The 12,500-nt window shown below is 38.1% G+C and overlaps 1 protein-coding gene across 1 annotated transcript in view; it reads left to right on the forward strand.

Moving 5' to 3' along the window:
- The first annotated feature begins 7,361 nt into the window (after nt 1-7,361).
- LOC135202104 (uncharacterized) overlaps nt 7,362-12,500 on the forward strand; it is a 438,359-nt gene continuing 433,220 nt past the window's right edge. Inside the window, exons 1-2 of the mRNA XM_064231603.1 lie at nt 7,362-7,413; nt 8,005-8,148. The gene's annotated coding sequence lies outside the window, so the exon portion shown is untranslated. The remainder of the gene's footprint in view (nt 7,414-8,004; nt 8,149-12,500) is intronic.

Below are 12,500 nucleotides of genomic sequence, written 5' to 3' on the forward strand. Positions count from 1 at the left end.
ATAAATGGTTGCAATAGGGGATGTTTGCATTGTCACATTGTAGTAGAGGTGGTTTGCATGCTCGTATTACATTAACGGGATTTTTCTACCTCTAATTGCGATAGAGGATTGCTGTAGAGGGGTTTTGCATGCCCAAATTGCAGTAAAGGGTTAGAACATTATCTTTTTATAATGTACGTTTTTGAATACGTCATCTATCTCTCTCTCTCTCTCTCTCTCTCTCTCTCTCTCTCTCTCTCTCACCATCGAGAAATGTCACGTGCAAAAATGTAGTGTTTACAATCACATACTTATGTATACAGAAGAACGCGTAAATGTGTGTGTGTATATATATATATATATATATATATATATATATATATATATATATATATATATTATATATATATGAATCAGTTCTTTTAACTCCATTCCACAAATCTGCTTGACCTGTGAAGAAGACCCAGATGCAATCATGTAGAACAAGGCTCAGTAAAAGCAAGCATTTGCAACAAAGACAGACGTGTCCGGAGACCCTTGTTGTTGGCTGTTGTTTATAAAACGTTCCTGGGGAGAGAGAGAGAGAGGGAGAGGTTTCAGAGTACTGTTGACGTACCGACCAAAACATTTTAAATAAACTAAACTTGGACCAACCAAAACTTTTATATATAAAAAAACTAAGCTTACACCAACCAAAATGGTTTAAATGAACTAAGCTTTTACCAACCAAATCATTTGAAAAACTAAGCTTGCACCAACCAAAACTTTGATTAAAAAAACCAAGCTTTTACCAACCAAAAACGTGATAAAAAACTAAGCTTTTACCAACCAAAACGTTTTTAAGAAATTAAGCTTGCACTAACCTAAATGTTAAAAATAAATAAGCTTGCGCCAAGAGGAACGTTTTAAAACCAACCAAAACGTAAAAAAAAAAAAAAAAAACCCACGCTCCAACCTTCATTCGCGAGAATAATCAGGATAATTGCTCTTGGAAGTGAGGTGACTTGAAATAAATTAATGGCGTAATCGGGACTGCGTGAGAGACGTGAGTAAGTCTCCATTGATGGAGTAAGAAAATAGAATTGGATAGATGGACACAGAAGCGATGAATTAGTAACAAAATCGAGAAAGAAACCCGGTTAGCAAGTGTGCAGATCGTTGGTGACCTGTGTAGGTGCCAGACGCACGATCACGGGTAAATTTAACCTTAATTAAGATCAAAACTACCGAGGCTAAAGGGCTGCAATTTGGTATGTTTCATGATTAGAGGGTGGATGATTAACATACAAATTTGCAGCTCTCTAGCCTCAGTAGTTTTTAAGATTGGGGGCGGACAGAAAGTGTCAGATTTGACTCAAACAGTTCCATGTCTGTTGATTGCTCCAGAGCTGACTCTTAAACAAGTTCGTGTTTGTTGATTGCTCCAGAACTGACTCACAGACAGTTTCGTGTCTGTTGAGTGCCCCAGAAATGACTCGGACAATTTCGTTTTAACTGAGTGTATCAAAACAGATTCGTAAGACAGTGTCGTGTCTGTTGAGTGTCTCAAAGCTGTCGGACGGGAATCGTGTACGTTCCATTTAAAGCCACCTTTAAACTTTTCTTTCCTTTTCTGACCTTATGAGACGCGTAGTCTGTTCAAGAGGAAAGTCTGTTATTGAAGGCTGACACTACAACCTGTGTTTGTAGGTGGCTGAGCTGTATTTTTGCCTAGGGTGCATCCACACTGCAGTAAATTTTGTCATCAACATGTCGGCGTCTCATCACACAAGTCACAGACATGTTGTATACAAGTCAACAACTTATTGTACACATGTTGCATACAAGTCAACAACTTAATGCACACACGTCATTAACACACATCACCAACATGTTGTGTATACAAGTCAACTTATTGGTAGTTCTAACCACTTCCTCATATTACCAAGCATCAACTGAAGGTTCAATCTCCACTTGCGGTCGCTGACTTGTTTCCAACTTGTTTGTGATATGTATGCAATAAGCTGACTTGTTTTCAACTTGTTTGTGATATGTATGCAATGAGCTGACTTGTTTTCAACTTGTTTGTGATTTGTATGCAATAATCTGGTTTGTTTCCAACTTGTTTGTGATATGGATGCAACAAGCTGACTTGTTTCCAACTTGTTTGCGATATGTATGCAATAGCTGACTTGTTTGTGAAATATGTCTGCAAAAAGCTGACTTGTTTCCAACTTGTTGGTGAAATGTACACAACATGTTGCTGACATGTTGATGACATATTCTAAGAGGCTGGAAACTGTGATAATTTTCTTTATAGACAAAAATTCATGCTAGATCTCAATGAATATTGAGAAAAATAAAAAGGGAAAAAATTATATAGCTTTTCCGAACGTTTCATATATTATAGCTGCAAATGCTGAGAGTTTCACTGTCCCAGCTCAAAGAAGCGATTGGTTTAACATTAAATAATGTAGCAGACTTTGTTAGATTAAGTATAAAATAGAATTCCCGCTAATAGAGGTAAAAAATTAAAAAGAAAATGAAGAGAGAAACTCATCGTGAACAGAAACAAGAAGCGTATTAATACTTGAACGATTTCGAGGAAAATATAAAGAAGGCTGTTGAGAGAGAGAGAGAGAGAGAGAGAGAGAGAGAGAGAGAGAGAGAGAGAGAGAGAGAAAGCCGGCCACAGCACTTTGATGCCAAGGGAACCATTAGCGAGAATGTAAATAAGCGAAGGGTGGAAACACAAACGGTGATAAACGCAGCCGAAGAAGTCACGACAGAAATATGATTATGGTGATGGCGCGAAGCTCATAACAGCCCGACATGACTCGACGGAGGTGCGGTGGCGGGGGTGGGGAGGGATCTCGTTCCTTCGTTTATTTTTTGGCATTATCTGCTTCGAGTCTGGGCTAGGGAAGCGTCGTATGCTCGTGATGTAGGCGTAGTTATCCTGAAAGTGAAAAGAAAACGTTATAGAGGAATTAGCCCCGTGTTCTATTTCTTCCACCTTACTTAAATTCTATATCCCGCACCCCGTTCTACTTGACTCCCACCTGGGCCCCCTCGTCCCAAATTTAGGCAACATGAACCCCCTCCCTCATGAATGGGTTATCGAAATGACAAACTGTCGGAATAGAAAAGCAAGCAGAATTGTTGATGGTATGCCATCTCCCTAATTTTTTTTATAGTCTTTAAGTTTTTAAATTTTGATTATTACTTCTGAACGATTGTCTGTTTTTGGGATGTTGACCTAAGTGACCTAACCACTAACGCAGCGATAGGCCTGCTTCCTGAATAACGTAAGGCTATAAGTAGTGAAGTATAAAGTTAAAAGAGAATTGCTTGACAAAAGTAAGGCTGTAAGAGAATTACTTTCAAGCATTTTATCCTTGAATAAATGACATTTCTGATACTGAATTTAGTTTATAGATTTATAGGAAAATTCTGAATAGGAATGAAAATCAAATTACCTTCTATTATGTAAGGTCAGTTGTGTCGTCCAGCAAATGTTCATGTGTTCATTATTATAAGAATAAATCACGTAATTTATTATGATAATAAATCACGTAATTTATTATAAGAATAGATCACGTAGTTTATTATGAGAGTAAATCACGTAATTTATTATAAGAATAAATCACTTAATTTGTTATAAGAATAAATCACGTAGTTCATTATAAGAGTAAACCACGTTATTCATTGTCATAGAAATTGCTGAGGATATAGATAAAACTGCTGTAGTTATATAAACATGTAATAAACAATATATTAAAAGGTAGCTCATATAGGTACATTCTGTTCATAAAGCATACATATGTGTATCCGACATCAACAGTCCTTGACAGATTGTCAGTGACACACGTTCTTGCTTCTCTGTGTGAATTAGGGATTGGGGGGTGGGGAGGCCATGTATAGGTCTACCTACGAAGTGAGGAGCAGCCATTGCCTTGTTGACCCAGGTCTCACGTGGGTGGGTCTCATGTAAGCCTGTATATAGCTGCTATATAATCATTCTTTGTTTTTGTACTGTGTCGTAGATTTGTCAGAGTGACGATTAGAAGCATCGATCCTGCTGGAGTTACCAAGTTGTACGCGCAGACCGTGAGCAGTCACGCTCGATGAAACCGTCCCATTCTGTTGGGTATTTTCTCAAGACAGATTGAAAACGAATTTTTTTTATTGTTTAATGGAAAAATAATAATAATATATTCCAGGCGACTCGAGAAACGAACTCAGAAGGTGCTTGAGAAATTCAAGGGAATGTTCTCACCTGCCTTCAGTAGATTCCGTGTCGGTGGAGTAGTGGAATAGTGAATTATTATGTGAATAGTGTATAGTAGTGTAGTTATGATAGTGGAATAGTGAAATAGTGAAATAGTGAATTAGTAGAGTAGTGGAATAGTGAATTATTGAAATAGTGAATAGTAGAGTAGTGGAATAGTGAATTATTGAAATAGTGAAATAGTGGAATAGTAGAGTAGTGGAATAGTGAATTATTGAAATAGTGAAATAGTGGAATAGTGAATTATTGAAATAGTGGAATAGTGAAGTAGTGGAATAGTAGAGTAGTGGAATAGTGAATTATTGAAATAGTGGAATAGTGAAATAGTGGAATAGTAGAGTAGTGGAATAGTGAATTACTGAAATAGTGAAATAGTGGAATAGTGAATTATTGAAATAGTGGAATAGTGAAGTAGTGGAATAGTAGAGTAGTGGAATAGTGAATTACTGAAATAGTGGAGTACTGAAAAAATGGAATAGGGAATTAGTGTAATGGTGAAAAAAGTGAAATGTGGAATAGTGGGGTATTAAAATAGTGGAATGGCAAAACAGAGAAATAGTGGAATAGAGAATTAGTGGAATAGTGAAACAGCGAAATACTGGAATAGTGAAATATTGGAAGAGTGGAATGATGGAATAGTGAAATATTGGAATAGGAAATTGGTGGAATAGTGGAATAGTGAATTATTGAAATAGTTGAATATTGGAATAGTGAATTATTGAAATAGTGGAATAGTGAAATAGTGAATTATTGAGATAGTGGAATAGTGAAATAGTGGAATAGTGAAAAAAAGTGAAATGTGGAATAGTCTATTAGTAGAATAGTGAAATAGTGAAAAAAGTGAAATAGTGAAATAGTAGAATGGTGCCAGTGGAATTCTGAACCACTGTCCAGTGAGAAACGAAATGAATTCCTGTGTATTTATGCATAACTCAATAGATGGGGTTGCCGATTCTCTTGGTAACTTTCCAGATGTAAGTTCATTCTGGCAAACGAAAATATCAAAATGCATAAGGTTTTCTTTTTACGTATTTTTTTCTCTCCTTAAAGCTGTGTGTCCAAGGCTGTTAGTTCCTCTCTCTCTCTCTCTCTCTCTCTCTCTCTCTCTCTCTCTCTCTCTCTCTCTCTGTGGGAAGGATAATTTGGTGTTACACTCTTAGAGGTCTGAGATGGGTGAGTCAGTGGGTAGTCCATTTTTCGATGAGAGAGGGAAAGAGAGAGGTAAGTTGTTAGATGGATAAGTCCTGGATGAGAGAGAGAGAGAGAGAGGTTGGCTAATTGGATGAGTACTGGATAAGAGAGTCACAAGGGTTAGGATGTCTCAAACACTTTTTAGTCCATCCTTAGAGGAGACATCATGTGCTCGCTCTTCTCTAAGAGCAGAGTTTACTGTCCATTCACAGTGTCCTCCTAATGATTTTGTCTAACTTTCTTTTAAACTCTTCCTCACTGTTTCTGTTTACAACTTCTGGTGGCAGTTTATTCCATGTGTCATATATCTTGTATGTAAAGAAGTTCCCATAATGAGATGTGTTGTATCTCTTTAGTTCTAGTTTCCATCCATTATTTCTTGTCTGGTTTCGTTCACTGTGAAGAGGTTACTGTCTACTTTTGTTGTGCCTTTCTGTATTTTGAATGTTTCTATTCGTTGTCCTCGCAGTCGTCGTGTTTCTAAGCCATACATGTTCAGGCTCTCTAGTCGTCTTTGGTAAAACCTATTTGCCTGATGGATGGAGTTAACTTTGTGGCTCTTGCTTGTACCCCTTCTAATCTATTATTGTCCTCTCTTAGTGTTGGTGACCAAAATTGTACTGCAAATTCAAGATGTGGCCTAACTATTGATGTGTAGAGCTGCAGCACCGTTTCCTTGTTTCTGTTTTTGAACAGACTCTTTATGTATCCCACTAGTTTCTGTGCCTTCTTTTATGCACTGTTTTGTGGATTTTAAGTCCTTGGTAATAATAACTCCAAGGTCATCTTCTTATTCTACACTATTTATGCCATTCCTAAGCAGCATGTAGCTGACATGAGGGTTGTTTGTTCCTGTTTGTAACACTTTACACTTATCCACGTTAAAAGGCATTTGCCATTTATTTGACCACTCTCCTATTCTCATTAGGTCATTTCTTAAACTTTCCACTGCATCTGGGTATGCTGAATTTATACCTAGTTTGGTGTCATCTGCAAATTTGGCTATCCTGTTAGTTAAGCCTTCATCAATGTCATTAATGTAAATGAAAAACAAGAGAGGGCCAAGGACAAAACTCTGAGGAACTCCGCTTGTCACATCTGCCCATTCTGATTCTTCACTATTTATTACGTCTCTCTGTTTTCTATAAGTTAGCCAGTCTTATATCCTATCTGCTATGAGAGAGAGAGAGAGAGAGAGGTTGGTTAGACTAATGAATCCTGGATGAGAGAGAGGGAGAGAGTCTAGACAGATGAGTCCTGGATAAGATAGAAGGGTTGGCAGAGAGAGAGAGAGAGAGAGAGAGAGAGAGAGAGATGAGTCCTGGATAAGATAGAAGAGAGAGAGAGAGAGAGAGAGAGGTTAGACGGATGAGTCCTGGATAAGACAGAGGGGTTGCTGAGAGAGAGAGAGAGAGAGATGTTAGACAGATGAGTCCTGGATACGATAGAAGGGTTGGCAGAGAGAGAGAGAGAGAGATTGGTTAGACTGATGAGTCCTGGATAAGACAGAGAGAGAGAGAGAGAGATTAGACGGATGAGTCCTGGATAAGACAGAGGGGTTGCTGAGAGAGAGAGAGAGAGAGAGAGAGAGAGAGAGAGAGAGAGAGAGTGCTGGGGAGGGGCTAGGGTGCGTGTCGGTGGGGAGAATGGGGAAAAGGTGGTTGAGACGTACCATGGACAGAAACGGTTGTGGTAAAGAAAAGGACAGTAGAGAGAGAGAGAGAGAGAGAGAGAGAGAGTGTCAGTACGACGAATGATAGCAGCGTCATGAGAGAGAGAGAGAGAGAGAGAGAGAGAGAGAGAGAGAGAGAGAGAGGGGAAAGGGGGAAGGACAGGGACAGGGTTTGGGGGGAGAGAGCGAGAGCGAGAGAGAGAGAGAGAGAGAAAAGAGAGCAAGGAGTGAGAGAAGGACAGGGTCGCCAGTTCAGTGCCGGCTATCGCAGGTGTTAGACGTCGTGTTTCGGGCAGTGTCTGTGAGTGGCGAATAGACCAAAACCCTATAAAGTCGTTTTGGGACCTTCCCTTCTTTCTTCCCACCCCTTCCCCCCTACACACCCCAATTTATTTCCTCCTTTAAATCATCCCAGACAGGCTTTTAAAAAAACAACAACAACACACGTTCCGTAAAACGAATCACTTTTTATTTACAAGCTTTTAAAAAGCAGGTCTAGTTGTCTAGTAGGTTTCCCATTTTTTTCGCTCGCCGAAAAAATGAGAAAGAAAAAAAAATTAAATGAAATAATTTGTTTTTCTGTCTCCATTCATACTTAAGGTTTTGTCTGTTGCCGCTCATGTCTATTTTTTTATTTTTTCAAACCCGCCCGCTCCCCCTTTTTTTGGCATTTTAACCCACCAATGATGAACCGTATGTGCTTCCTAGTTCCGCCAAAAAACGAAGTGACCGTCTAACGAATTTATTCATAAATTTATAAATTCACCAACAATTATTCATTTCTAGATTGTCGCTCATTCTGGGACGAAGATCACTTCGAGACGATCTTCGGAGAATAATTTTTATACATTTTTTTTAATTCGTATTTTTCATTCATTCTCTCTCTCGGTAGATTTATTATTCATTTGACTCGGTGAAAGTGAAGGTGGTGCAGTAAGTATACAGAAAGAGGTATATATGGCAGGTGTATGAATACGCATACTAATGTTCGTCCGTGCGTGCGTCGGCTCACTCGCAGTTTGTAGTATGTTGCTTCGTAAGTATACATATATACTTGGATGTATAGGTTTAGAGACTTGTATGTATGTTGTTTCATTTTCAAAACGGGGTAAAGTGGAGGGGTTATATATATATATATATAATATATATATATATATATATATATATATATATATATGATATATATATATATATATATATATATATCATATATATATATCATATATATATATATATATATATATATATATATATATATATATATATATAATCTGTTTGCTACGATAAAATACTTGCTATTTATAATCATGAATATTCTTGTCCAACTGCCTTGATTATTACTGTTTTTTGTTTTTTGTTGTAGCTTTCATGTCGATGTCTGAATTTATTCTTTTTTCTCTCTCTCTTTCTCCCCTCTATCTGTCTCTCTTTTCCCATGCCTGGGTTTCCTTTGTCGTTCCTTGCTCACGTCTCTCTCTCTCTCTCTCTCTCTCTCTCTCTCTCTCTTATGTCCAGTGGCTGGTAGTTATGACGTCTGCCTGGGCTCCGTGCAGTGAGTCCCATTACGAATGGATTTCTGTTATTTTGTGTTTTTCTGTTTTTATCTGAAGCCTCTTGCTAACTTTAAACCCCGCCAATAAAAAAAGTGGAACTCAATTAAAAGGAAAAGTTGATATACTTCATCCTGGACGTTGTTGGAAAATGACGGCGAGAGGAAACACGAGATTTTAAAACTTGAAGAAAAAAAATCTTGAGGCCCTATTTTTAATCCTTCAGTCAGGTAGGAGCCCGCGCCCGCACCCGCCCACGCCCACGGGTGAAAGACGGGTTTGGGGAGGGTTTGGGGGGGAGAGGGGAGGCGGTTCTCGGTCCTCGTATCCGAACAAGCCTCTTGAGTTGAAGTTTCGCTTTTCGTATGTCTCTTCGGGCAGCCATTCGCGTCTATGAATGAGTCGTAATTCTCCTTCTTTTCATTGGTTCTTTTTTTATTTTATTTTTTATATTCCGGGGATGAGACGTCTATTCTTAGTCTGCCCTCCCTCTTATTCTTCAGTGTCTTTTCTCAATCATATTCTTCGCTTAATCATGGGTTGTGCTTCCGCCCACTAGTCTAGCCTTCTGTCCAGTGGGAGCGTTCCCTGTGTCTCTTTTTCTCTCTCTTTCTTCCTCTCTCCCTCCCCGTCCCTCTCTCTCTCTCTCTCTCTCTCTCTCTCTCTCTCTCTCTCTCCTCTTTTTCGTTTCTCTCTTGAGTCTGTAAATATTCATATAAAGACCTTTCTTTCTTCCTTCCCCGGTCCCCTCCCCCCTAGTGAAAGAATGAAAGGAGTTTCTGTGTCTAGTTATTCCTTCCCCTTTTGTGTTTTTCGTCATACTTCATTCGTGACGTTTCGTTCGTAAATGTATTTCGTTCGTAATGTATGAGGGATGCGAGCGAACGAAGGAGAACATTCTTGGGAGAATGGTTGAGAATTTGTTAATCATTCGTTTGTGTTTCTTATAAGAATGTAACGAGAATTGTTAGTCATGTTTCTGCGATTACGTTACGTGTAGGTAGATCGCTGTTACGTTTTGTATAATAGAAATGTATGATAATGCATTATATTTCGGATAATAAAAATGTATAGCATAAATTCATTCCATTCCATATAATAAATATTCACAGTAAGAATTGATTATATTTTAGGTAAAGATTATTAGCGAACATTCATATTTTATATAATAAAGATGGCATTTTAATTCTATGGCCTGATAATTATTTCGTACCATCTAGACCTTTATGAAGGAATTAATTGTAAATGACAACTTAACCAAAGTTCAAAGGCCAAGGAGTTGAAGATAATCCCTTAAGTAACTCAAGACCTAAGGGTCAGAGGTGAGTCATTAAAGGTATGTAAGGGTCAAGCGAGTGTTTAAAAAAATTAAAGAAAAGTTCAAGGTATAAAGGTCAAAGGGTGACGATAAAGGAGACCCTTTAAGGGTCAAATGGGAATTAGTAATGAACCTCACCCAGTGTTAAGGGCCGATCATTAAGGGCATTTAAAGATAACTATTGGTAAAGTTCAAGGGCCAGGGGTTAGGTAAGGTCACACACGTGTGATTTATGAACATTTTGATAGTAAAGGGGCCGAATATTGTTGAATCATTAATGCAAAATATTGTAAGAAGGGTTCGAAGGTTATTGAACAATAAAAGTGTCCAAGTTTGTGTAGCAATTATTAAATTCTAGTTTTTAAAAAATAATTTTGTGCAAATTTCATTTATTCTTTGCTCGAAGGTTGGGAAATTAATTATCAGCTAATTTTACTTATTCATTGCTCGAAGGTGAGAAAAATAAATTGGAAAAAAAATGGCTGATACTTAACAGTTGGAATGGAACCACTGAACGTGTTTCTAGAAAATCCCAGGAATTATGGTCGATAATAAAATTCGCGACTTGATCCATTCTGATTCGAAGAGAAGTGGTCTACTGTATCAGAAAGTCAAGATCTTTGCATTTTCGTAAACCATTTCGTTCAGTAACGAAACAATCTGAGTCAGGACGAAGATTTACGATTCCGTCCAGCGCGAAAATTGACGGAGAGAAAGATTTAATACTGTTTTTGCTACTGATACGAGTGTGGTTTTTTTTTTCTTTCTTTTTTTTTGGTGACGTTCGTCGCTTGGTAACGAGAACTTGTTATTGGTGACAGTGGTTCCTGTCAGGTAGGGTTTTCGTCGGTTGTCCTAAATATCTTTGTAACTTGTGCAGGAGGAGATCCTACGAGTTTTAAAACCTGGTTTTCTTTTGTGTTTGGTGAATGTAAGGGTCATGTAATAGTTTGTGGACTTGTCAATGCACAATAGTATAATTAAAATGATGTCTTTTTGTCTGTCTTTCTCTGATTATTCATTTTCTTCTCTTTCCAACTTTATCTCAATTCTTTTCTGATACTATTCATAGCTCTCTTGATTATTCATTCCCTCTCTTTCCAGCTATCTGTTTCAATTCTCGTCTGATTATTCAAATTATCCCCCCCCCCCCCCATCGGTTTTCGTGTTCCTCTCGTTCGTCCTCTAGCGTTTTCGCTTACTCTGGGAGTAAGCCTACAGACTACTTCGTTGTTGTTGTTTGGGGGGGGATAGGGTAGGAAAGGTCTATGGAAAAAGCTAAAAAAGGTCTGATAAAGGTCTGAAAAAGGTCTGAAAAAGGTGTTTCGCGTTGAGTTACAGATACAGGAATTTGAGGATAGGATATTTAATATTTATTTATTAAAGTGAAAATGTAAGAAATAAATAACGTGCATGTTAAACAGTACAGAAAAAATAAATTCTAATAAAATGCAGCGTATCGATTTTAATTTTCGTTGGTGAAACAACGCTCTACTTGACCGTAGACTTCAGCACGCGACCCCGAGTAAGCTGGAGGTCGGAACACGCCTCCGTTAATGTTTGCGTTTTTAACCTCGAAATCACTCACTTTTCGCCTCTTTACAAACGCGAAGAGTGTTGTATCCACCTAGTTCATCGATTATGCCCGGCCTTCCCACACGCATACATACACACGGGCCTCTGCCTTCATCAATATTTAGGTCTCTAATCATGCCATCAAACTCCCCCCCCCCCCCTCCAAACACCCCCCCCCCCCCCTCTCCACACCCCCCTCCAACACCCCCCCCCCCCTCCAACACCCCCCCCCCCGCACTCACCCCCCCCCCACTCCTCTTCAGGTCATCGTCCTCTCCTCCTCCTCCTCCTCCTCATCTTTCCATTTCCCTGTCCAGTGTGGTATATGGTATCTTCTTTATAGAGTAATGTTCCCATTTTGGGTTTCAATTCTTTAAAAAAGTTTTATTTATTCATTTATTTTTTATTTTTTATTTATCTTGGGATTAAGCTGCGTGGAAGGGAAAAGCAGGGAGAGGAGAGGGTAACATCCCTTTGATTAGGGATTAAAGAATTATATATATATATATATATATATATATATATATATATATATATATATATATATATGTTTATATACATATATATATATATATATATATATATATATATATATATATATATATATATGCTATATACTTCCGTCGTGGTTGGTTTGAAAAGGGATATGTTATGGGGAGAATTTATATAACAAATTTCTCTCTCTCTCTTTCTCTCTCTCTCTCTCTCTCTCTCTCTCTCACACACAAGTTGCCGAAAAGCACTAATTTTTTATGTAAATATGATTACATGAAGATGAATTTTTGTGAGATTCAGTCTCTCTCTCTCTCTCTCTCTCTCTCTCTCTCTCTCTCTCTCTCTCTCGTCCTCTCTCTCTCAAGCAAACAAACTTAGTAAAGAATAAATAAAAAAAAAAAAATCCGACCCACTTGTCAGTAAGTGATCTAGATTCAAACTGATTCCCTC

Source organism: Macrobrachium nipponense, chromosome 11 (assembly GCF_015104395.2).
Source record: "Macrobrachium nipponense isolate FS-2020 chromosome 11, ASM1510439v2, whole genome shotgun sequence".
In the NCBI taxonomy this organism is placed as follows: domain Eukaryota; kingdom Metazoa; phylum Arthropoda; class Malacostraca; order Decapoda; family Palaemonidae; genus Macrobrachium; species Macrobrachium nipponense.